Source organism: Tamandua tetradactyla, chromosome 2 (genome assembly GCF_023851605.1).
Source record: "Tamandua tetradactyla isolate mTamTet1 chromosome 2, mTamTet1.pri, whole genome shotgun sequence".
NCBI lineage: Eukaryota > Metazoa > Chordata > Mammalia > Pilosa > Myrmecophagidae > Tamandua > Tamandua tetradactyla.
Window position 1 is genome coordinate 156,858,936 of NC_135328.1, and position 25,996 is coordinate 156,884,931.

The 25,996-nt window shown below is 38.7% G+C and overlaps 1 protein-coding gene and 2 pseudogenes across 1 annotated transcript in view; 1 reads left to right on the plus strand and 2 right to left on the minus strand.

The window, feature by feature from the left end:
• Positions 1-7,401: 7,401 nt before the first annotated feature.
• Positions 7,402-8,933, minus strand: LOC143657731 (uncharacterized protein C9orf85 homolog pseudogene; annotated as a pseudogene).
• An 8,565-nt stretch (positions 8,934-17,498) lies between these two features.
• LOC143657742 (forkhead box protein I3-like) lies at positions 17,499-18,311 on the minus strand (annotated as a pseudogene).
• LOC143674123 (uncharacterized) overlaps positions 18,005-25,996 on the plus strand; it is a 32,662-nt gene continuing 24,670 nt past the window's right edge. Inside the window, exon 1 of the mRNA XM_077149447.1 lies at positions 18,005-18,439. The gene's annotated coding sequence lies outside the window, so the exon portion shown is untranslated. The remainder of the gene's footprint in view (positions 18,440-25,996) is intronic.

Here is a 25,996-nt window from a genome sequence, read left to right on the forward strand (position 1 = left end):
AAAAAATAATGTCTTGGAAGTGGGGATGTAGTGTTGCAGGTGCCCAATTTTGAGTGATACATGTGTAACATGAATATAACTCTGTAAACCTGACTTCAGTATTCTCTTTCTTGGGCAAGTGATTGTAAGTTAATCCCCATGAAGCCATAGCTGAGGGCTAGGAAAGAGAAGGCAATGTAGTAGGAGTGGGGGCCATGGGTATCTGGGACACTTCCCCTTGTCACATTTTTGTACCCTCAGGGTCTGCTTGAAACTCACCTTGTATATACCACTTCTATTTGATGATAGAGTACTGCTGTGCATGCCCAAATCTATGGTTTGGTGGGTCAGACAATGCCCAGTACAAGACAGGCAACTCAGTTCTCATGTAACTTGCTGTCCCATAGTTAAGTATTTGATCCCTACTATGGTCCAGTAGCAGGCCAAAAGCTTTTTCTCAAAAGAAGAGCTGGTATCTGCAGAGGATGGCATAGTTTTGCTCCAAAATTTTAAAGGTCTGTGTTGGCATTCTCCTATGGGGAGAATCAAAGGCTCCAAACATCATCTGTATCTTCCACTGAATATTCCAGCACCATTGGATCTGCTGGATCATATAATCCAACTGGCAGAACAGCATTCACAGCATCCTAGACCTGTTTCAGGGCCTCCATTTGCTCAAGTCCCCAGTCTAAACTAGCAACATTTTTTTGGTCACTAGGTAATTGGGCCAGAGTAGCACACCCAATTAGAGAACACATTGCCTCTAAAATCCAAAGAGACCAACAAGTAGGGATGCAACAGCTTAGCTTTCACCTTATGAAGGATTTCTCAGTAGACATCACATGCATGGATGCCTATCAATGTCACTGAGGCAGAAGTCCCCTGAGTTTTTGTTGGATTTATCTACCACCCTCTGACACACAAATAATTTATCAATAAGACTATGTTAGTTGCTACTTCTTGCACACTAGGTCCATTCAGCATGATGCCATCTGTATAATAGAACATTGTGATATATGTGGAAGGGAAAGGCAGTCAAGGTCCCTGCAGACTAGACAATGATATGTGCACAGAAAGTTGATATTCCAGTGAAGTTGAATAGTGATGGTATATTGCACATCTTGACAACTGAAAGCAAACTGTTTGCTGGTGTTTTATTGACAAGTATTGTAACCAAGGGCCTTACTGAAATAGAGTCAGCTGAACATCTATCCAAGTTCAGTGGTCTCATCAAAGAAAGAGTTCAGAGACAGGAAGGCCAGTAGGAATAAGTAATAAAGTTTATTAACAAATGAAAGAGCACGTGTTAAAGAGTTTAATGTGGATGTCGTCAAGGAAGAGCCATTCTTCGAGTGGCAGTGGGTTAGTTTGTCATACAGGGGCATTTTTTTCCCTGATTTTCCTTCTCAACCTTTGAACACCAGTTGTCTTTTTTCAGGAAGAGATAGTTATTTGAGCTTATGACCTGTAAATATAGCCAAAATTTGTCTTTGGGCAGATGTTTAACAATCCTTATGACCCCATGTTTTCTGTCATTAAGAGTCTGCTTCAGGTTGATGATTTTACAATCTTTTATGGTTTGGGGAGGTTTCAATGATTTAGGGTGGTGTTATAGTTTGCTAGCTGCTGGAATGCAACACACCAGAGAGGAATTGGCTTTTAATAAAAGGGGATTTATTTTGTTAGTTCTTCAGAGGAAAGGCAGCTAATTTTCCTCTGAGGTTCTTTCTTACATGGGAAAGCACAGGATGGTCTTGCTGGCCTTCTCTCTAGGCCTCTGGGTTCTGACAACTTTCCCTGGGGTGATTCCTTTCTGCACCTCCAAAGGCCTGGGCTGAGCTGCAAGTGCTGAGATTAGGAATGCCAAGCTGCTTAGGCTGTGCTACGCTGTGCTCTCTCATTTAAGCACCAGCCAATTAAGTCAAACATCATTCATTGCAGCAGGCCTGCCTTCTAGCTGACTGCAGATATAATTAGCAACAGATGAAGTTCACGTACCATTGGCTCAAGTCCACAGCAACAGAACTAGGTGCCTTCACCTGGCCAAGTTGACAACTGAATCTAATTACCACAGGTGGTTTCAAGGCTTTAGGGGAAATTCTTATCCCATGAAGTTTGCAGCTGTGCATTAACTCTTTTATAACTGGATAGAGGACCAGGGACCACAGCCTTGAAACCCTATCTTAACCTGCCTCAGTGATGACAAAAAAGGATTTTCCAGATCAAGTGTTTTATACTAAGTACCAGAATGTCTTTACTTGCTCAAGCAGTTATATATGTCTGGAACATCAGCTGGAATTAGAGTTACCACTTGATTAAATTTATGACAATCCTTCTCATCATCAAAGACTCAAATGTGGTTTTTTTCCCCCCACAGTTGGGTGGGGATCACCACCCCTTCCTCCTTCAAGCTCTTGATGGTAGCACTAATCTTGGCAATCCATCCAGGAATGTGATAGGGGTTTTGATTTATTTTACTGAATAGAGGCAGTTCTAGGAGCTTACATTTGGCCTTTCCTACTATAATATCACATATTTCACAAAGAAAGAAACCAATGTGGGTATTCTGCCAGTTCCTAAGTATGTCTATTCAAATTATGCATTCCAAAACTGGGGGAATAACTATAGAATGAGTTTTGAGAAACAATGGACCTACTTTGACATGGACCTGACCTCATACTCCATGGATCACTTGAACTCAATTAGCCCTACTCAGACTGTGGAACACAGTGATGTTTTGTATTTCCTAGAATTAATGTCAGTTATGAGACAGTGTCGGGTAATCCCCCAAGTATCTGGTCATTTGCTTTTTCCCAATGTACAGTCACCTTGGTAAAAGACCATTAGCATCTTTGGGGAAAGCTGGGAGGAAGATTAACAATATACATTTTTGGCTGTGTAACAGGGTCCTTCACCAGAGGGACCTGACCTTCTCTTCATTCAAGGGATTCTGGGTCTATAAACTGTTTCAAATGTAGTTATTGATTGAGGGACTATGACTCTATGTTTTTGTGATTCAAGTTAGATTTTTTGTTCACTTGATCTTTGACTCTTATGCTTATGCAGATCAAGTAGGAAATTAGTAAACTGCCCATCTATTCTACTTCTAGGTACCTCATGATTAAAGTGCAAATGCCATACATGTCTTTGAATCAGACTATTCTGACTGCCACTTTCAATCTGCTGTCCATATGGTAGCCATGCCTACCTTATTTTTGCCAATTAAATTCTAACACTTGGCTAATGCTAAGGGCCTACAGTTTCATTGTCAGCCATTCCTTCAGTGATATCTGACCTACAGAGAAGAGCAAAGACAGAACTCTTTAGGGATGATGGAACTATTCTTACAAATTTATTCCTCACAGTCCTGGTGAAAGGTATGCCCTCTGGATATTCCTAGGGTGGGTTTAACAGGGCTTACATGTTAAATCCACTTTAACATTCCAATCTCTCTAAGCTTTTAGGTCCCTTCATCTACATTATACAAAGACAGTTCTGATATTTTGGCTTTGACAATGTACGCCAACTTTTTGTCCATGCTACAATCAACCTCTCAAGCAAACTGTTAGAACCCATTCTAACCTATCAATTCACAACACTGAATCAAGAATCTCTGTTTAGTGGGCCCATATCAGTAAATTCAACCTCATGCACATTTATATTCCTTCCACAATTATCCTACACCCTTAATATTCATTTCCATGCACATTCTGCTGATTTCTGTTTATAGAAATTGGAAAACTCATTCAAGTTTTTTGTTTTGTTTTGTTTTGTTCTTTGGAGAAAGTATAGCACAATTCCTCATGGGGCACACTATGAATCTCATGTTTTGGGAGTTTGGGGACTTTAGTTTAGTTATAGGTCTGGCAGTAAAGAAGGGCCACGGGACTGGTTTATGTCAAGGAATTAGCAGTGCCTTACAACCAAACCTCCTCAGGGTATTTCTTTACAGTTTCATCATATTAAGCAGGTATCCTCCTCAGACAGATGTCTGAGTGCTGTTTCCTCAGGCAAAGCAGTTATATGTTTATCTGGCATAGCAGGATTGATTCTTCGCATAGAGGCTGGATATCTAATTTCTCAGGGTAAACCATTATAAGTTTATCTGAAAAGAGGAATCAGCAGAACCTATTATTTCAATGTCTCTGCCTTTATTATTGTCACTCCATATGACCTCATTCCAATTTTCAGATCCCATTCCTATCCAATCAATGCCCGCATTTTAGCAGCAGACACACTGAAAAGTTGGGAATTCCATTTATGTTGTAATTCAGACACTCACACTTTGAAACTTTGTGTCAGGTTTTCAGAAATTTCATGTCTGTGACTTTGAGAAATAATAGATATTTTCAGGGCACATAGAGAAACTTTCCTGTCCTTTATCCACGCTTGAAGTGCCATGAAGACTTGAGCTCCTCCCTTTCTTTTACAACTGTATTCAGCATATTTAGGGGCAATCAGCCAACATCATTATACTTTTAAATACAGTGTCACACAGAACTTTGCTTCTTTAAAGTATTTGAGTAGCAATACCCAATGGTAATATTTCTTGTACTTCTATTGATAATTCTCACCATGGAGTATGAGTGATATCTTATTTATTAGAAATAGAGTCACTAGGGCCTTTTATTCTAATAAGAAAAGAGATCCATTTCCAAGAAACTGAGTGCAATTCAGATCTCTCATCCTTAAGATTTTGTTTCTCAACACCTTTGCACCAAATTGATATTAGTCAGAATCTACCAGGGAAAAATACCAACACATTCATTACATAACAGTATAAATATCATAATATTATTTTTCTAAGAATCAGCTCATGCAACTGCGGTGATTGATAAGTCCAAATTCCATAGGGTATGCCTCAAGCTGGATTACCAGTGTAGGTTTTGATGAATTTCCCATGAAATTCTCAAGCTGGCTCACTCAACTAAAGATAGAAATACTTCTTTCTGACTGCTGAAATCATCAGTTTTCCCTTTAAGGCCTTCAAATGATTGGATGAGATGTCTCTTATTGCTGAAGATAATCTCCTTGCTGACCATAGATGTAACCAGTCCTAGTTATGACCATCTGGCTAATATATCATTATATATATAATGCCTTATATATGGCATAATATATATATATATATATGCCTTCTACAAAGGGGACTTAGTAGGGTACAAATTTAGTGCTAGGCCATGAAAATGTCCAAATGAAGGCATCAACAAGAGAATGCCTTCAGTTAAGGAAGACCGATTGCATTCAGATTCCTCTGTCACATGGGAAGATACATGGTGATGTCTGTTGGCCCTCTCTCCCAGTTTCTGGTTTCAAACAGCTGTCTCAGATCCTGTTCCCAGTGGCATTCTCTCTAAGCATCTGTGGGTCCTCACTTAGCTTCCAGTGGGCAGACTCTGGGTTTCATTTCTTACCTTAGCATCTCCAAACATCTGTGTCTGGTTTCATCCCCAGGCATTCTGTGTCAGCTCTAAGCCCTTTCTCATAAAGGGCTCCAGGAAAAGATTAAGATACACCTGATTGGGTGGACCACATAGGTCTGCACCCATGAGATTGGATTAGAACATTAGAACATGACTTTTGGGGGGTACATAACAGTTTCAAACGAGCACAGATAGTAATGGCATATATATTTATCCCTTACTGAAGCTCTTTAGTCCTTCATGCAGCTTTGATCTATTGTCTATTGCCCTTTCCTTTCAATCTGCAAAACTCTTTTCAGAATCTCATGTAGGGGTGGCCTAGTGGCAAACTCTTATAGCTTCTGTTTCTCTGAGATTGTCTTAATCTCGCTCTCATTTTTGAAAGTTTTGCCATATATAGAATTCTTGGTTGGCAACTTTTGCTTTCAGCATTTTAAATATGTTATCCCACTGCCCTCTTCCTTCCATGATTTCTAACAAAAAATCAGCACTTAATCTTATTGTGACTCCCCCATAAGTGGCACATTGCTCCTCTCTTGCAGATTTAAGAATTCTCTTTATCTTTGGCATTCTAGAGTTGGATTATAATAGACTGTGGTGTGAGTATATTGGGTTTATCTTACTTGGAGTTTGTGCATTTTGGCTGCATATATTCACAACTTTTGTTAAATTTATGAAGTTTTCAGCCAGTGTTTCTTTGAGTATTCTCTCTCCTCTTTCTCTTTTTCTTCTCTCTTATATAGGACTCCTACAATGCATATATTTGCACACTTGATGAATAACCCACAGGTTCCTCAGTCTCTGTTCACTTTTCTTTATTCTTTCCACTCCACAGACTGAATTAATTCAATTGGCTTATCTTCAACTTATCTGACTGATTCAGTCTTCTCCACCCAGTTAATGGCAACTCCTATCTTTTCAATGATTCCTTGACAGCATTTTGACCATGCTTTTTCTGTCTTACTCTGCAGCCAGTTCATCAGGAAAGTTTCTGGGCCCTACCATCAAAACATACCCATCATCTGATTAATTCTTGCTACCCCCAACATTTTTTTCTGTTGCAAGTATCATTTTTTTTTGTCTGCATTACTGAGGATACCTCCTCACTTACACCCTTGTCTTTCTACTGTCCATTCTTATCACAGCAGCCAGAAAAATGCCTTTAGAAGGTAGGAAATAACAAATCATCAAGTTGACACAGGAAGATATAGAAATTTAAACAGCCATATCTATTTAAGAAATTGTATCTGCAATTAAAACATCCCTCAAAGGGGAAAAAGATTGGCCAGAATTTCATGTTCTCAGACTGACATTTAAACATTTGAACATGTTCTAGTTTCCTAGCTGCTGGAATGCAATATACCAGAAATAGAATGGCTTTTAAAAAGGGGAAATTAATAAATTGCCAGTTTATAGTTCTAAGGCCAAGAAAATTTCCCAACTAAACTAAGTCTATAGAAATGTCCAATCTAAGGCATCCAGGGAAAGATACCTTGGTTCAAGAAGGCCGATGAAGTTGAGGGTTTCTTTCTCAAGTGTAAGGGCACATGGTGAACACAGTCAGAGTTTCTCTCTCATCTGGAAAGGCACATAGTGAACATGGTCAGGGTTCCTTTCTCATCTGAAAGGGCACATGGTGAACATGGCATCATCTGCTAGCTTCTTCTCCTGGCTTCCTGTTTCATGAAGCTCCCCAGGAGGCATGTTCCTTCTTCATCTCCAAAGGTCACTGACTGGTGGACTCTGCTTCTCATGGCTATGTCATTCTGCTCTGCTCTTTCTGAATCTCTTATTCTCCAAAATGGTTCTTCTTTTATAGGACTTCAGAAACTAATCAAGACCTACCCAAATGGGTGGAGACATGCCTCTACCTAATCCAGTTTAACAATCACTCTTGATTAAATCACATCTCCAGGGCAGATGATCTAATTACAGTTTAAATGGCTGCCTTTACGAAATGGGATTAGGATTAAAGCATGGCTTTTCTAGGGTACATACATCATTTCAAATCAGCACAATCCACTTGATTGTCTTCTTCTGCATCATTTAAATCAATATCAAAATCTAAATCACTATCACTTTCTTCTTCTTTTCATCTGCAGCTTCTTCTATAGTTGAAACTTAAATTACTTTCATATCTTCTATCTTTGCTAGCTCTTTATTAAATGGAATAACAATGTCTTCTTTCCTTCCACATTTAGCACAAACTTCAAATTCATAGGCACAAGGTCTATTATGTGATAAGAATCCTTCACTGTCTTTTGCAAACATTTAACACATTTTTTAGGTTTTGATAATGGTTTGTATTTGCTGTATTTTACATGCCATTCAAGACCTTCTTTACAGTGCTGACATACTCCATCATGAAGTTTTGCACTGATTTTCTTGGTCTGAACATTCTTATCAAACTTGTCACCTTTGAAGTTAAAGGTATTTTGATGTCTCTGAGGTCTGAGCCACATTCCCTTTCTGAGAGTTCTTCACAGAAATCACAACCCCCTCCCACTAGATCATAAAAGATGTAGGGGAAAAAAATCACCATGGAATTTATGCTTCTGTCATTCCTGGCTAGTGATTTAAATCCACAAAATATCATTATATTAACAATCAGTTCAGTGCTTGCTTGACCAACTACTAGACACCATAACATGGCCAAATTGGCACATGAATTTCATCAGCGCATCTGGACTTTTCCTAGTCTTTCACTATTTATAAATATTCTATCAACATATATGTAACTATTGTTTAATGATATTCTCATTGCATATGGAGACAAATACTGCCCATTTATTGGGAATTTAAAGTGAAGATGAAGATATACTGATGGTCACATTAAGTCCAGCAGTTCCAAGAAATTCTCTGACATTAGTGATTTGTGCCACTGCTATGGCTTTTCTTCTGGTCATGGTGTAAATGAAGCCAGAATTGTTAGACCTTCTTACCCTATCTCTCTTTTACCCCCATATCCCTTTGTATAGCACAGAGATTACAACCTAAGCTCCTTTGGGGTGGAGAAAGGGGGCTGTTTTTCCAATTTTACCTTAAACCTGATGTGTTTATGAGCAGGCCTGAGAGAGGAACCAGATCAAATTACTCATTCAACATGTGAACATTTGTGCATCCATTCATATCTAAGATTCATTTTCCCATTTGCCAATAAAAGAATTATCTCTACTGCCTGGTTTTTTGCAGGTTCTGGCACACTGTGGGGTAAAAACTGAACCCATAAAATCAGAGATGTGATGGTCAAAGTGATGGTGGGATGTCCTTTCTTCCCTCTGTTCCCTCCAGCTCTAGTGTTGACTTTTGAAACCCTGGAGCTTCTGTGCAAGCTCCAGGCACATCCTGCACACTCCTTCTAATCAGTATCGAGCTCTAAAGAGCCAATGATGATCAGCAACGTGCAAGTTTTCTGTGCGGGGAATTCACCTACACTATGGCTTCTTCAGGATAATCCTCTAAAGTGTACCTCCATCTCACCAGCTTTTCGTTGGAATTGATTCTCAGAACACACTCAGAGAACAGTTTCATGTATGGTGTGTTTGTGTGTACATAACCTCAGTTAATACTTCTCATTACTCAGTACCTACAGTATTCATGGTTCTGTAATGTCTGTTTACTCAGCTTGTCATCTGTAATGACAAGCCAGTAAATATGTCTCATTAGACCCAGTTGACCTTGGAGATCCTTCCATCCTGGCTGCCTCTGCCATATTCTTCACACACATGGAGATGATGCACAGAAGCACTTAGGATGAGGGAGACCCAGAACAGCCACTTTAGGCAGGTTATGTGGTAGGGCACCAGGGAAATAATCTATGTTAACTATACTCACTGGAAAGGGGCCAAGAACTACGGGGTAGAATCAGAGACTCTTAAACTGTTGGCAAGGCTTAATGTGAGTGCCCTATTATCTTTCCCCACTTCCCAGTACTTCATTTCCTATAAAGCATTTAGGCCTTGGGCCACAGAGGCAACTCTAGGACATCTTTTAAACTATGCATCTTCCATTATTCCCACTGCCAACAGCCTAAAACTTAAGGAGTAATCTATTTTAGGTGTGATTTCTTTGTTGTTTAAGTTGTTTTCGTTCATATACAACACACCAACTGAAAGTGATCAAGTCATAGGCATTATGCTTTATAAGATATAGGAATTTAACTAAAAGGATAAAATAACTCAAAGTAGAATTTCAGATGCAAAAAAAAAATGTATGGACAGATATCAGCAAGATCATTGGGTATGAAGTTCCAACACCATAAAACAAGCTTAAAATGGCAGAGCCAACTGTATCAGCCCTCTGAAAATATTTTTTAATTTTACATGAACCAACCAAGTGGAGAATCAAGAAAAAAATCTACTGAAAAATCTTTGTCTATCTCTGGTGCTTTTATTATGTCTTGTACCACACACTTCCTGGTGGGAGCACAGTTCTGAAGCCTTAGAAGCTCATACATCAAGTGTGGCACCCTGGTTCCTGGTTCTAGAGGAAACAGAGGAGACCATACTTGCAAAATAGTGTGCATCTCTGTTCTAGCCCTCCATGTGGGTATCTGAAGATGTATGTTATCTCTGTTTCAAACATTTTGGAACATATTTGATCCAAGGTGTTTGTTATCTCTATTTCAAACATCTTGTAGCGTATTTGGTAGGAGAAGGAGTAGGCATTCCTCAAAAAATAATGTAAAGGAGGGATTACACTGCAACTGTCTTGGTCAGGATCCCTCTAATATCAAAATCATATAAAGAAGAAAAGAAAAGTACATACCAATAACTCTTACTATTAAAGGTGCAAAATTCTTCACCAAAAACTAACACATCAAATCCAACTAGACAATTAAAGGATCATACATCACAACCAAGGAGATTTTATTCCAGAAGTGCAACACAGGAAATCAAACAATGTAATACACCACATTAATGAAATGAAAAATAAAAACCACATCATGATCTCAATAGACATAGAAAAGGCATTTGGCAAAAAAACTCAATACAATTTCTTGATAAATACATTCAGAAAAACAGAAATAGAAGAGAGCCTCCTCAACATGATAGATGGCACATATGGAAATCCACAGCTAACACTGGCATATGTGGAAAATTCACAGCTAACATTATACTGAATGCTGGGAGGTAAAACCCTTTCCTGATAAGATCAGGAGCAAGACAAGGAAGTGCTAGCTTGAATAATTATGCAAAAGAAATAAATAAAAGGCATCCAAGTTGGAGAGGAAGAAGTAAAGCTATCCCTGTTCATAAATGACAAGATTCTATATCAAGAAAACCCCCCAAGAATCAACAAGAAAGCTACTAGACCTAACAGATGAATGCAGCAAAGTGGCATTCCGTAGCATCAATGCACAAAAGTCAGTGGTGTTTCTATATACCAGCAATGAACAATCTTAAAAGGAAATTTAAAAATCCATTTACAAAAACAACTAAAAAAATCAAATGTTTAAGAACAAATTTAACAAAGGATGTAGAGGACTTATATTTTGAAAATTGCAAAATATTGTTGAAAGAAATTAAAGATGATATGGAAAAACAGACCATGCTCATGGATTAGAAACTTAATATCATTAATATCATTTAGATATCAGTATTACCCTTAGTGATTTACTGATTTAACACAATCCCAATAAAAATTCCAGCAACCTTCTTCGAGGAAATGGAAAAGCTAATCATCAAATTCATATGCAAAGGCAGGGACCCTGAATAGCCAAAACCATCTTGAAAAGAAGTACAGGTTTCAAGGATTCATACTTTCTGATTTCAAAACTACAGTGTTCTAGTTTGCTAGGTGCCAGAATGCAATATACCAGAAACGGAATGGCTTTTAAAAAGGGGAATTTAATCAGATGCTTGTTTACAGTTCTAAGGCTGAGAAAATGTCCCAATTAAACAAGTCTATAGAACTGTCCAATCACAGGCATCCAGGGAAAGATGCCTTGATTTAAGAAGGCTGATGAAGTTCAGGGTTTCTCTCTCAAGTGAAAAGGCACATGGTGAACACAGTCACAGTTTCTCTCTTGGCTGGAAAGGCACATGGCGAGCAAGGCGTCATCTGCTAGCTTTCCCTCCTGGCTTCCTGTTTCATGAAGCTCCCCAAGAGGTGTTTTCCTTCTTCATCTCCAAAGATCGCTGACGTGTGGGCTCTCTGCTTCTCGTGGCTATGTCATTCTTCTCTGCTCTCTCTGAATCACCTCCATTCTCTAAAATGTTTCCTCCTTTATAGGACTCCAGAAACTCATCAAGATCCACCCAAATGGGTGGAGACATGTCGTCACCTAATCCAGTTTAACAACCACACTTGATTAAATCACATCTCCAGGGAGACGATCCAACTATAGCTTCAAACATACAATATTGAATAGGGATTATTCTGCCTTTATGAAATGGGATTTTGATTAAAACATGGCTTTTCTAGGGGACATACATCCCTTCAAAACAGCACATACAGTAATCAAGCCAGCACATACAGTGTGGTCCTGACACAAGGACAGATATATAGACCAAGGGAATAGAATTAAGAGTACAGAAATAAACCTACAGATCAATTATCAATTGACTTGTGAGAAGGGTGCCAAATCCACTCAATAGGGAAAGGATAGTCTCTTCAACGAATGGTGCTGAGAAAACTGGATATTCACATGCAAAAGAATGAAAGTGTGTCCCTATCTTAATAATATACAAAAAAATAATTCAAAATAGATCATGGACCTAAATTTAAGAGATAATCCTATAAAACTCTTAGAAGAAGATATAAGGGTAAATATTCATGACCTTGGATTTGGCAATAAATTCTTGGTTTATGACACTAGAACACAAACAACAAAATAAAAATAGGTAAAACAAAATAAAAATACACTGGGCTTCACTAATTTTAACATTTTTTTCGTCAAAGCACAATATCAAGAAAGTGAAAGGAAGGAAAGGGAGAAAAGATTTGCGAATAATATATATAAATTTCTAGTGTCCTGAATGTATGAAGAACACTTTCAATACAACATCAAAAAGACATACATACCAATTAAAAATGGATCAAAGGACCTGAATAGACATTACCTCCAAAATATATTTCCAAAATGGCCAATGTGCAAAAGAAAAGATGCTCAACAGCAATAATCATTAGAGAAATGCAAATTAAAATCACAGTGAGATACCCCTTCACACAACAGTATGTCTGTAATAATAATAGAGATGTTAGTAAAGGAAAATAAGTAGTATGGGTGAAGATGTGGAGACATTGGAGCTCATTTGCCTACCTTGATGGCAGGAATATAAAATGGTATAGCCACTGTGGAAAAATGTTTAGCAGTTTCTCAAAAAGTTAAACATAGAATTACCATAACAACTAGCAAATCCACTCCTAGCTATGTGTAGAAAAGAATTTTTTACGTGAATATTTGTAGAGGCTCCATCTATTCACAATAGCAAAAATGTGCAAATAACACAAATCTCCATTAGTGAATAAACAAAATGTGATATATCATTACAATGGATCCAGCTATATAACAAGAATAAAGCAATACATGCTGCAAAATAAATACATGTCAAAAAAATGAAGCTAGTTGATAAAAGCCAGGCACAAAAGATCACATATGGTATGGTCCATTTATATGAAATATTCAGAATAATTAAGCCCATAGAAACATAAAGAAGATTGTTTTTCACCAGGGCCTGGGTGTAGGGATGAATGAGGAGTAAATTGCTGACTGGATTTGGGGCTTCTGTGGGGGTGATAAATGTATTCTGGAATGAGATGGAGGAGATTGTTGTACAACATTATGAAGCTACTACTTGTAACTGAATTGTACACTTTTAAATGATTAATGTATCATTAGGTGAATATCAACTCAATAAGTTTTTAAAATTACTTCCAAATATCAATTGCCTTTCAAATATATTTGTACTTAACAAAAATTTTTTCTGGTATTTTGTGACTTTGATGTATGGAAAGTTGGCTATATTTATTATATAGAATTTGAACAATTTCATTTCAGCACATATATTGTGGACTATTGAAGAGAAAAATAGGAGAAGAAATCAAAGTAACAGCTTTGCAAAACACCTGCAGACTCAGAACACTGAGACCTGTGGGTTATGATGGAATGTTAACTTTAGAACACTTAAGTCAGTCAAGATTGAGAAACATCCACTTGGCTAACATAGATAGAGCAAAAACGTGCCTTTGTCCCATAATCCTTACCCCGATAATGAAGGAACAGGAACTTTCTGTCTGCACATACTGTTAAAGAATAAACACAAACAAAAAAATATTTCTGTGCACTCCCTGCTGTGAGAAAATAAATACAGTGCTGAGCAAGCATCCAGGGCTCTTGTCCTTTGAGACATGGGTCCCCTGCTCTCATCTTAAAAGACTCTTCTGTGTGAATGTCTTTATTTTTCAGATTCGTGGTGCTTTCCTCGACCCCTCGTGCTGAGGTAGTCTCAGCAGACTATGTATTATCTTAGACAGTTATGAATAAAGTGGAATTCTAGAAAATGTATCTTAGGTAATACAATGTACTTTTTACAGAATGAAGTTATTATAAGCACTACCTAATTTATTCTTATCAAAATAAGTATCTGCATTAATCAGAAGCAAATTAATATAAACACAGTGTGTTTGTGGTGTAACTTGTCTATTTTGAGTACCTCAGGTTCTCACATAGCTTTCTAATACCTTCGAAATGAGGCAACTTGCTTATGGTTTCATTAAATTCTATTTAAGCAATGTTTATGGTGATATTGTTCCATGCATTTTTTCCTATATTATATAAAATAAAATGGCCACGTTTTGGTGTTTCCATGGGTGAACCATATCCAAGAAATGACAAGAACTTTCTAAAACACAAAACAATTAACCAAAGGGACAGGGCCTTCTAAGTTCAGTAGACTTACAGTTTGAGCAACACTCAGACACTTAGTAATAAGTCAATCTCAGTCCACTACAGATAGACTATCAGAAAGGGATATATTTATCATACTAGCACTCATTTGTTCCCCATTGTGTAAGATCATTTTATGTAATAAGAAACTTGGCAATCCTTTATTTTTCTTTAAAAGTGGCTGCAGATGGACTGTATGTGAGTTAAGATTTCTCAATGAAAATAATAATAATAATAAAAGTGACTGTGACCAGAATGTTACTGAGATTCTCATTTCAAATTCTCTGAATTGGGAGCTTCCTCTTGGAGAAGCTTCTCTTTCAAGCCACTCTAGCCCAGAACTTCTGGATCTCATAATGCCCTGTATGAGACCCCCTTAGCTGAATTTGTTGAGTGGGCTTCAGGAAAGGAGACCTCAAGAAGCAGCATTTGAAAGACAAAGGGAAATGTGGAGGGACACAGCGAACTTTAGGGGGAGTGAGGGGAAGCAGGGGATGATTCCTTCCATTCCAGCATTTCCTTACTGCCATACCTTTCACTTTGTTGTTAATATGATGGCACTATTGTTAAGAAAAAGTTGGTCAATCCTGGCACATTTTTTTCCAGACTATCTTTTTCCATTTCTGGTGGCTATGAGGAGCTAAAACACACAATTTTTTTTAAAACTAATAGTGGCAAAATGGTCCACCACTTAAAAGTTTATTTTATATGATTTGCAGCATGCGATGTGCTTACTTGGGAACAAAAAGAACTTTGCCCCAGTTCACATTATACATTAATTTACAATGTAAAATTCTGTTAAAAACAATACTTATAGCTCAGATGACTTATCATGTCCAAAAATATCCAAAAACAGTTTTTTTATTAACAGTATGGGGGTAGTTGGTCTTTTTTATTATTGGTCAAAGGCCATGGATGCTTTTGCCCAACACATTCAATAACCAATTCCTGAGACACTGGGGTTTAAAAGAGAGAAAGAGTTTATTACTGGGTGCATAGGAGAGCATATGGTCTATCAATCCAAATCTGTCTCCCTGAACTACAGTAATTCTGATAGCTTTATTAGAGAAAACGATGGGCAGGGTTTAGGATAATGAGCACAGTGGCCCCAGATGATGTGATTAGAGGTTATCTAATTATTGAGCATGCACAGATTGATTACATGCTTAGCAGAACTGATGTAAGAAAATGGTGGAATGATGTATAGGTAACTTGTAGGTTAAAGTCTAAGCTACTGCACATGTCAGGCAGGCCCATTTGAATTAAGTCTAGCCTTGGTTATCAAGGTAACTTTGTTTTTTTTTTTTTTTTTAATATGGGCAGGCACCGGGAAGCGAACCCGGGTCCTCGGGCATGGCAGGCAAGCACTCTTACCTGCTGAGCCACTGTGGCCCACCCTCAAGGTAACTTTGGATTTGGGGTGGGTTAGTTCTGGGTCGACCCAAGACCCTTCATTAATAAACATTAGGAGCCGTCTTTAGTGAGCACAAGACTCTGAAGGTGAAAAACTAGATAACTGGGTGCAAATGAAGGTTAATCACAAGGATTTTATGATCACAGGGGCAGAAAATAAAGGCTATACAATCATTATCAGAGATCAAGGCAGCTAGGTTACAATTTAGAGATGCCAGGTATTTCCCTCTGTCTACTCCAATATATCAGAAAGCAAAAAGGAACACCTATATAATGAGTCAGCAGTCAAAATCATCCCTTAAATCCTGATTTTTTTGTTACATCTTTGGTTTTCTTTCTGCATGATTTCTTTAAAAAAAGTAATGCTGATGCAATTTATATCTGTCATGCCTGTTTGCCTCTTTGTATGTATATTTCAAAATAAAAAAGAAAATTTTAAGTACTTCTGTCTCAGAAAACAACATGTGGAATAGTTTAAATTTTTTAGTTTGTGCTCCTTTTTCTAAAAAAATTAAAAAATAGTAATATTCACATCAAAGGCCCAAAAACATGATACAAAGGCAATTTAAAAACATTATCTTCATCTTAATGGAACACTGCTGCACAACCATCCACATTTTAATGAACACTTTTTGAATAAATTCTTTCATTCAACAGCGGCTGCATGTTCACCATGTACCAGGTCTGTGTTGGTCACTGGGAGCGGTGACCACAAAAATCACAAAGATGGAGATATTTCTGAATGTTGAGAGTGCTAAAAATCAATTATAAATATATATTTTAAATTTTGACTGCAAATGATTTTATTGTATTAAAAACTATAAAAATCCATTCAAAAGTATTTTTAATAAACTTCTAATAACACTTTGTTAAAAAATGAAAACTCCAAGACCCATGCTAAAAGAGACAGGACACCAGGATGTCATAATCAGAACAATGGTCATCCTAGACCTTGGGAATAAGAGAGCAGGAATAAGGCAGAGGCAGTGTTCACCTTTACTGCTTAGGGAAACATTTCAAATGAGATCTAGCTCCATTCCTTTCTTGTACATTTATGTTTGTCTGTAGATGCTGCCTTCTTTGCTTTTTAGGAAGTAGAGCATAGAAGTTACCAGCACTAGCTCTGGAGTCAGACTGCCTGGATTTGATACTGGTTGCACAATTTACTATCTGTGTGGCATTGGGCAAGCTACTGAACATCTCAGAGCTTCATATGGAAAATGAGGGGTCACAATATCTTTTCTAAGGCTGTTGTGAGGTGTTTGGGACAGTGCCTGACACGCAGGGCTTATTGCAGTTGACCGTTCATTGCTAGTAGATATCTGCTATTATGTAAGACACTTGAGTATAAACAGAGGTGGTTCATGAGCTGGATTTAGCTCAAGGATTGGCAGTGTTTCCCAGTACAGTGTTTAAAAACTTTATAAATAGAGGCAAAGAACAAAATGTTGGAGGTTTCATATAAAATTACAGATATCTGACTTTTCTAGAAAAAGCAGAATGCTACCCCGCAGGAGATAATTAGCTATTCACAGCAGAATTCAGCTGTTCAGTCCCAACCACATTCCACACCTTCACTTGCCCTTTGTAAATGCTGTTATTTTTCCCACCCAGCAACTTCATTCGTTTATGTTGATTGGGTGACCCTTTATACACATTCGTGCTGGCAATCTTGGTATGCAGCGGCTCCACAGAAATAAACACCCTCAGGCCCTACCCCAGACCTACTGAGCCCGAATCTGCATTTTACGGGGCTCTCCAGGCAAACACATGAAAGTCTGAGAAGCTCCGCCCTAGACCTCAGAGCCTTCGGGTAGGTAGACTGAGGCTGCTGACCATGCTGAAGTTCTGGAAGGCGCTGCTCTGGCCCCCGCTGGCGCTGGCAGGGTAAATGCTGAAATCGGAAGACCTCAGGTTGTTGCTATTGCCTCTACTGTTACTGAGCTGCAAGGTGTTTGGAGAGGCCTGCGAGCTGAAGCTGGAGAGGGACGAGCCGCTGGAGTGCAGCTGGATGCTCTAGGTCCCCAAGTGGCTCCTGGAGGGAATGCTGACTGGGGTCTCCCGCTGTTGCTCACACTTAAGGTGCTCAGGCAGCTGAAAAAGGGGTGGAGGGGAACATGGCTCCTCTCGGCGAGCAGGCGGGACTCCTAGTGCCCTAGGAAAGGTCTGGGGTCTGGAAAGGCCTTAGCAAAGAGGAGGGCTGTTTCCTTCGGGCGTCCGCGCACCCCAGCCCAGGTCCTGAGAAGAGCTGTTCTTGCGACTTCTGGCCTCTGAGCGGCGCTTTCTCTTCCGGCGGAAGTTCCGTTGTCAGACCTTGTCTCGCAGTTTGGATACAGAGTCCAGTAATCTTTCCCGGGATTGCCCCCCTCAGGACACCTTCTCAAAGCAGGACACCTTCTCAAAGCAGGACACCTTCTCAAAGCAGTCGTGGCGGAGGGAGTTGTGCCAGCCGGCCCCGCTGAGCTGCTAGAAGGGGAAGGTGTGGGCAGGCAGCTGGTAGAATGTGGTTGAGCGTGAGCTTGCGATCCGCACGTCCTGTATGGCCATGACGAGAAGGGCGGGCGCACCAGTTTCCTGAGGTCCTCACGCTGGACACTGACAGCCAGTCAGCTCGCAGGTAGCTCCGGAGGGCTGCGTGAAGGGCAGCTGCCAGCAGCCGAAGGTGCGGGTGGCGGCGGCGGCTGTTGCCAGGACCCGGCCGCGCCTTCAGTGGGCGGCGCAGAGGAGCTCCCAGGTAGGCGGCGGCTGCGGGTTAGGCGACCACGCCAGGGCCGTTGAGCAAAAATAGAGATTGGTGGTGGCGGGCGGTGGCTGAAGTGGGGGCAGATGGGGGCAGGGCGGGCTGTGAGTACAAGCCGAAATTGTCGCCTCAGTAGATGTCGATGACCGTGTGCGAGCTAGGCTGGCGGCGTCGCCGCAGCGGGCGCGGGAGAACATCATCCATTTGGGGGCCAACCCACGGCCTGTCACGGCCCTCGCTGGGTGTGGGTTGTGCATAAATGTATGTTAAACTTAAAATGGAGTCCATAGGGCATTGAAGGCTGCCTGAGCCTGGGAGGGGCACAAGCAGAGCTGAACCTTAGAAAGTGTCTTCTTAGGGTAAGCTTGGTAATCAGTTGGGGTGAGGCAGAAATTTGGAAAAAAGGAAAAGCCTGAAGTCATCATGGTGTTCAGGGACGGCAGGGCTCCGGAGTGACTCATCTCAGGGATCCCAGCACTTGTCAAAGCTGTAGCAAATATTTGAGATACGAAAGTGGGTTCAAAACACAAAAAAGAGGCTATGATGCTGAATTAACACAGATTGCTGCCTCTGTCACATTAGAAGTGTCCCTGAAAAAAAATTAGAGGAAAACGTGGAATCTACAAATGCTCAAAAATGAGAAGTTTTTGGGAAGTTGATAGGCTCTTTTGGCCTGAGGTGTCCAAGTGTAAGTGCACGCACATGTGAGTGTGTATGCGCATGCTTGTGTTTGAATCTCTGCATGGGCGTGTGTATGTGGGGTGCATACATGTGTGCATTTCTTTGTAGTGAAGGTGGAGCATAGGATATCTCCTGAAGTCATGAGTAGGGAAGTTAAAGAAAAGTGTTTTAGTTCTGTGCTGGGCACTCCATATTGCCTGGTGAATATCATTGCCCTTAAGTATGAATCAGTGGCAAAGGCCCAGACCTCTGATCTGGATGTCAGCAGCACTAAGTCAGAACAGCACTAAATTCTTGTTGGTTAAAGAATCAGGAACAAGAACATGGGAGTGATGTCCCCAGGTGATGATTCACCCTCCCTTCACCAAGCCTCCAGAAACAGTGGGTTCTAGTTTAATCCCAATTCCACTAATGCGTGGGTCTTTGAAGGCAGTCCAGACCTGAAAATTCCCTGGTGCCTAAGTCCCCATATATGAGGGACCACACGGTCTTGGCTATGCCGCAGAACACAAGTGCTACTTCCTTCCTTTTTCAAGAGCTCACTGTTCCATGCCACAGGCCAGGGTCTGGTGTCCATCCTCTCCTAGTACATATACCGGGTAAGTGATACCACTGGGCGATAGGCAGTGAGCTCAGGAGCCAAGATATTAGACAATTGAGCAGTACACCTACTTCAAAGAGGAACAATGATGGGACAACATTTGACAGAGAGAGTAGAAGTCAGGGTTAAAATTATAAAATAATAATAATATATTGACAAATATGCATAAGCACAAATAGGAAATATTAACCATGTGAAACATGAAAAAATAACTGAAAAGAATCAAATGGAAATATTAAGTAAGAAAAATATTTTATTAATAGTCGTGGTGATTTATTTCTTGTAGAACATCGAGGTCAATGAGAAAAATGTTTGAATAGGGGCTTTTTTCACTTTTCCTTTATCTGTATATATTTGTTTGCAAGGGATATGTGTCAGTTCCCCACAATAATATTACATATACAAGTCAGTATCATTTATCAGACAGCCTACTCTTTATGACACCATCCTGTATGATTTTCATTTTTGTTTTTCTCAGTGTCTCTGTGATCCAGAGTGAGGATCAGGGTATATATAAAAAGTTATACCCCGCTTTCATTTTCAAGCTGCTATGAGAAATACCATACAATGGATTGGCTTAAACTATGGTATTTTATAGTCTGTCAGCTTAAGAGGCTGAAATGTTTGCTTCTTCCCAAAACTTGAGATCCTTGGCTTTTCTGTTACATGGCTATGACATTTGTTTTCTCTTCCAGCTTCTTTTTTTCTGTCTTCTGGATCCTTCCTGTGGTTTTCTCTAAATATGTCCAAATTTCTCTTTCTTATAAAGTACTCCTGTAATCTCTTGAAAGCCCTCCCTCGTTCAGTTAAGTCATGTCACACCCTCAGGGATGTGATTCAAGACCAAGAACGTGTTGAAAATGGGCTACACAGTAAATTGTGTTTTAAATTTTAAGTTGTGATTGAAATCCATCACTTAGCCTCATAATACTCAACCCAGCCACCCTAATTTGTATATTCACAAATAAAGCAGTCCATTTTCTCATTAATGACCTAGACTTGCAGGGAACAATTATCTTAGCAAGTAGTTGGAATGTGCTTAGGAATGTTATGAATCCAGGAACTAGAGATGAAGAGTAGAAGTCACAGTTTAGTTGATGAGGGAGGTTTATCAGAAGGTGTATTCAATCTATTTAGTTGTACAGGTGCTGGTATTGAAGATGATTCACAATATTGTGTGAACATTGGCAGGGAAATTCCCAGAATCCTGAATCACAATTGAATATCACACTTTTTTTTTTTTTTTTGGTTGAGTATTTTTCATTGCCTTCAATAGGATATAAACCCTGTGCAGATGGGAACATTGTCTCTTCTTAGAAATTTATGTTGTGGTAACATATGCAGCATAACATTTCCCATTTTAACAATTTTCAAGTATATAATTCAGAAGTGTTAGCTACATTCATAGTCTTCAATGTAATCACTACCATACCACTGTATTACCCAAATTTTTCCATTTCCCCAAAAGACAGTCTGTATCCATTAAGTGTTAAGTTCTCATGCTCCACATTTATACACACCCCTGGCCTGGTAACCAGTAATCTGTCTTTTGAATTTGCATATTCTGGTTATTTCTTATAGCTGTGATCATAGCATTAGTTATTTCATGCCTGGTTAACTTCACTCAATGTGATATCTTCAAACTTATTCTATGTTGTGTTATACCACCTCTCAGAACTTCGGTTCTTTTCATGGGTAAATAATACTCCTTTGTGCACATGTATCTCACTTTGTTAATCCATTTGTCCATTAATGGATACTGGGATTGATTCCACCTTTTATCTATTATGAATAAAGCTGCTATGAATATTGGTGTGCAAATATCTGTCTGAATCATTAATTTCAATTTTGGTAAATACCCAGAAGTGTTTTTGCTGGGTCATATGGTGATTTGAAGTTTAAGTTTATGAAGTACCTGCAAACTGTTTTCCACAATGGATGCACCCTTTTACATTCCAACCAAAAATGAATAAGTGTTCCTATTTCTCTGCATCCTCACCAAATATTATATTCTGTTTTTGAAACGATAGCCATTATAGTGGTTGTGAAGTGGTATCATATTTTCTTTTGCATTTCCATAATGGCTAATGATACTTAGTATCCTTTCATGTTTCTATTGGCAATTTTATAGGTTCTTTGGAAAAATGTTTACTCAAGATCTTGGCCCATTTTCAGTTGGAATGTTTGACTTGTTACTGAGTTATAGGAGTTCTTTATATATTCTGTATATTAAACCTTTATCTATTGGTTGAAAAGACAACCAATGTTGATAAAATGCTCTGATGTACAAAAGCTTTTAATTTTGATGAGTTCCCATAAATGTAATTTTTCTTTTGTTGCTCATGGTTTTGGTAGAAAATCTAAGACTCCATTGCCTAATAAAAGATCTTGAAGATATTCCCCTATTTTTCAACTAGGAATTTTATAAAATTGTATCCTTATATTGAGGGCATTAATCTATTTTGAGTTAACTCCTTGTATATGGTGTGGGATATGGGTCCACTTTCATTCCTTTGCACATAGATATCCAGTTTATCCGGAACCATTTGTTGAAGACTGTTCTTTCCCCGTTGAAAAGAATTGACAACCTTGTCAAATAGATGAGTTGGTTTATTTCTGAACTCTCAATTCTATTCCACTGGTCATTATGTGTGTCCTTGTGCAGTACTAGACTATATGTATTTCTGAGGCTTTATCATAATTTTTGAAATCAGAAAGTATGAATCCTCCAAATTTCTTCATCTTTGTAAAAATGGTTTTAACTATTTAGGGTCCTTTGTTCTTCTATATGAACTTGATGATTGGCTTTTCTGTTTATGTGAGAATGATATTGGAATTTCGAGTGAGATTTCATGGAATCTGTAAATTGTTTTGGATAGTATTGATATCCTAACAATATTAAGTCTTCCAATCCATGAACAGGGAATTTATTTCCATTTATTTAAGTCTTTTTTAACTTCCTCCAGCAGTGTTTTATAGTTTTCCATGTAATAGTCCTTTACATATTTGGTTTGCTGTATTCCTGGTATTTCAATTCTTAGTTGATATTATAAATGGAATTGTTTTCTTGATTTCCTTTTCAGATCGTTCATTGCTGGTGTATAGAAACACCACTGATTTTTTTCATGTTTTATTTTGTTTTTGTTTTTGTTTTTACCCCAACACTTTGCTGAATTTATTAGTTCTATTAATTTTCTTGTTAATACATTAGGATTTTCTATATATAAGGCCATGCTGTCTGTGAGTTGGGAAATTTGCTTCTTTTTTTCTGATTTAGGTGTATTTTATTCCTTTTATTTACCTAACTACTCTGGCTACCACTTCTACTACAATGTTGAGTAGCAGTGGTAAAAGTAGGTATCAGTGTCTTTTTCTGATCTAAGGGGAAAACTTTCAGTCTTACCCAATTTAGTATGATGTTAGCTATAGGTTTTTCATATATGCCCTTTATCATTTTGAGGGATGTTTTCTTTAATTCCAAAATTTCTTAGTGTTTTTATCAGGAAGATATGCTGGTTTTTGCCGAATGCATTTCATGTGTCAATTGAGATCTTTTTTTCCTTCTCCCTATTAATGTGGTGTATTACATTGATTGTATTAAGTTGAACCACGCTTGCATTCTTGAGGAAAATCTCACTTTATTGTGGTGTATAAACTTTAATGGGCTGTTGGATTTGTTTTTCTAGTATTCTTTTGAAGATTTTACTTTTTGTGTGTTTGCATCGTAGATCCTTTTGGAAGTAAAAAGTGAAATTATAAACCCAAAACACAGTAGTACTGTCACCTTTCATTATTTCTTTATGCCACCTTGGTCTGATATCGGAAGTCATTTCCTTCCAATATGAATAAGTCCCTATAGTATTTCTTGTCAAGACTACTGGTGACAAACTCCCTCAGATTTTGTTCATCTGGAAACGCCTTACCCTCATTCCCCCTTTTCTTCAATCAATCCCATGATGCCGGATCCTGGTTCAGCCCCAGGAATCATATCCCATGTTGCCAGGGAGATTTACATCCCTGGGAGTCATGTCCTTTGTAAGGAGGAGGGCAGTGAGTTCACCTGCCAAGTTGGCTTAGAGGGAAAGGCCACTTCTGAGCAACAGAAGTGGTCTAGTGGTGAGAAACTCTCAGATGTTGTTCATCTGGAAATACCTTAATCTTGCCCTCATTTTTTTTTTTTGTGTGTGTGTTCCTATTTCGCTTTATTTTTATTTATTTTTATTTTTATTTTTTTATTAATTAACAGAAAAAAAGAAATTAACCCAACATTTAGAAATCATACCATTCTACATATGCAATCAGTAATTCTTAACATCATCACATAGATGCATGATCATCGTTTCTTAGTACATTTCCATCAGTTTAGAAGAACTAGCAACACAACAGAAAAAGATATAGAATGTTAATATAGAAAAAAAATAAAAGTAATAATAATAGTAAAAAAACACAAAAAACCTATAGCTCAGATGCAGCTTCATTCAGTGTTTTAGCATGATTACTTTACAATTAGGTATTATTGTGCTGTCCATTTTTGAGTTTTTGTATCTAGTCCTGTTGCACAGTCTGTATCCCTTCAACTCCAATTACCCATTATCTTACCCTGTTTCTAACTGCTGCTGGTCTCTGTTACCAATGACATATTCCAAGTTTATTCTCGAATGTCCGTTCACATCAGTGGGACCATACAGTATTTGTCCTTTAGTTTTTGGCTAGACTCACTCAGCATAATGTTCTCTAGGTCCATCCATGTTATTACATGCTTCATAAGTTTATCCTGTCTTAAAGCTGCATAGTATTCCATCGTATGTATATACCACAGTTTGTTTAGCCACTCTTCTGTTGATGGACATTTTGGCTGTTTCCATCTCTTTGCAATTGTAAATAACGCTGCTATAAACATTGGTGTGCAAATGTCCGTTTGTGTCTTTGCCCTTAAGTCCTTTGAGTAGATACCCAGCAATGGTATTGCTGGGTCGTATGGCAATTCTATATTCAGCTTTTTGAGGAACCACCAAACTGCCTTCCACAGTGGTTGCACCATTAGACATTCCCAGCAACAGTGGATAAGTGTGCCTCTTTCTCCGCATCCTCTCCAGCACTTGTCATTTTCTGTTTTGTTGATAATGGCCATTCTGGTGGGTGTGAGATGATATCTCATTGTGGTTTTGATTTGCATTTCTCTAATGGCCAGGGACATTGAGCATCTCTTCATGTGCCTTTTGGCCATTTGTATTTCCTCTTCTGGTAGGTGTCTGTTCAAGTCTTTTTCCCATTTTGTAATTGGGTTGGCTGTCTTTTTGTTGTTGAGTTGAACAATCTCTTTATAAATTCTGGATACTAGACCTTTATCTGATATGTCATTTCCAAATATTGTCTCCCATTGTGTAGGCTGTCTTTCTACTTTCTTGATGAAGTTCTTTGATGCACAAAAGTGTTTAATTTTGAGGAGCTCCCATTTATTTATTTCCTTCTTCAGTTCTCTTGCTTTAGGTTTAAGGTCCATAAAACCGCCTCCAATTGTAAGTTTCATAAGATATCTCCCTACATTTTCCTCTAACTGTTTTATGGTCTTAGACCTAATGTTTAGATCTTTGATCCATTTTGAGTTAACTTTTGTATAGGATGTGAGATATGGGTCTTCTTTCATTCTTTTGCATATGGATATCCAGTTCTCGAGGCACCATTTATTGAAGAGACTGTTCTGTCCCAGGTGAGTTGGCTAGACTGCCTTATCAAAGATCAAATGTCCATAGATGAGGACATAGATTTCTTTTGTTGCTTGTGCTTTGGGTGTAAAATTTAGGAAGCTACCTCCTATTACTAGGTCTTGAAGATGTTTCCCTACGTTTTCTTCTAGAAGATTTATGGTGCTAGTTTTAATATATGAGTGTTGAGCTACTTTGAGTTAATTTTTGTGTAGGGTGTAAGATAGGGGTCTTCTTTCATTCTCTTGGCTATTGATATCCGGTTCTCAGTGCCCAATTATTGAAAAGACTGTTTTATCCCAGTTCAGAGGATTTGGGGGCCTTGTCAAAAATCCATTGACCACCTCCAGAGAACCTCTTTTGTTGCTCAGATGTGGCCTCCCTCTGTCAGCCAACATGACAAGCAAACTCACTGCCCTCACCCTCTCTACATGGGACATGACTCCCAGGGTTGTGTACCTTCCTAGCAATGTGGGACAGAAATCCTAGAATGAACTGGGACTCAGCATCAAGCGATTGAGAAAATCTTCATGACCAAAAGAGGGAGAATGAAATGAGACAAAA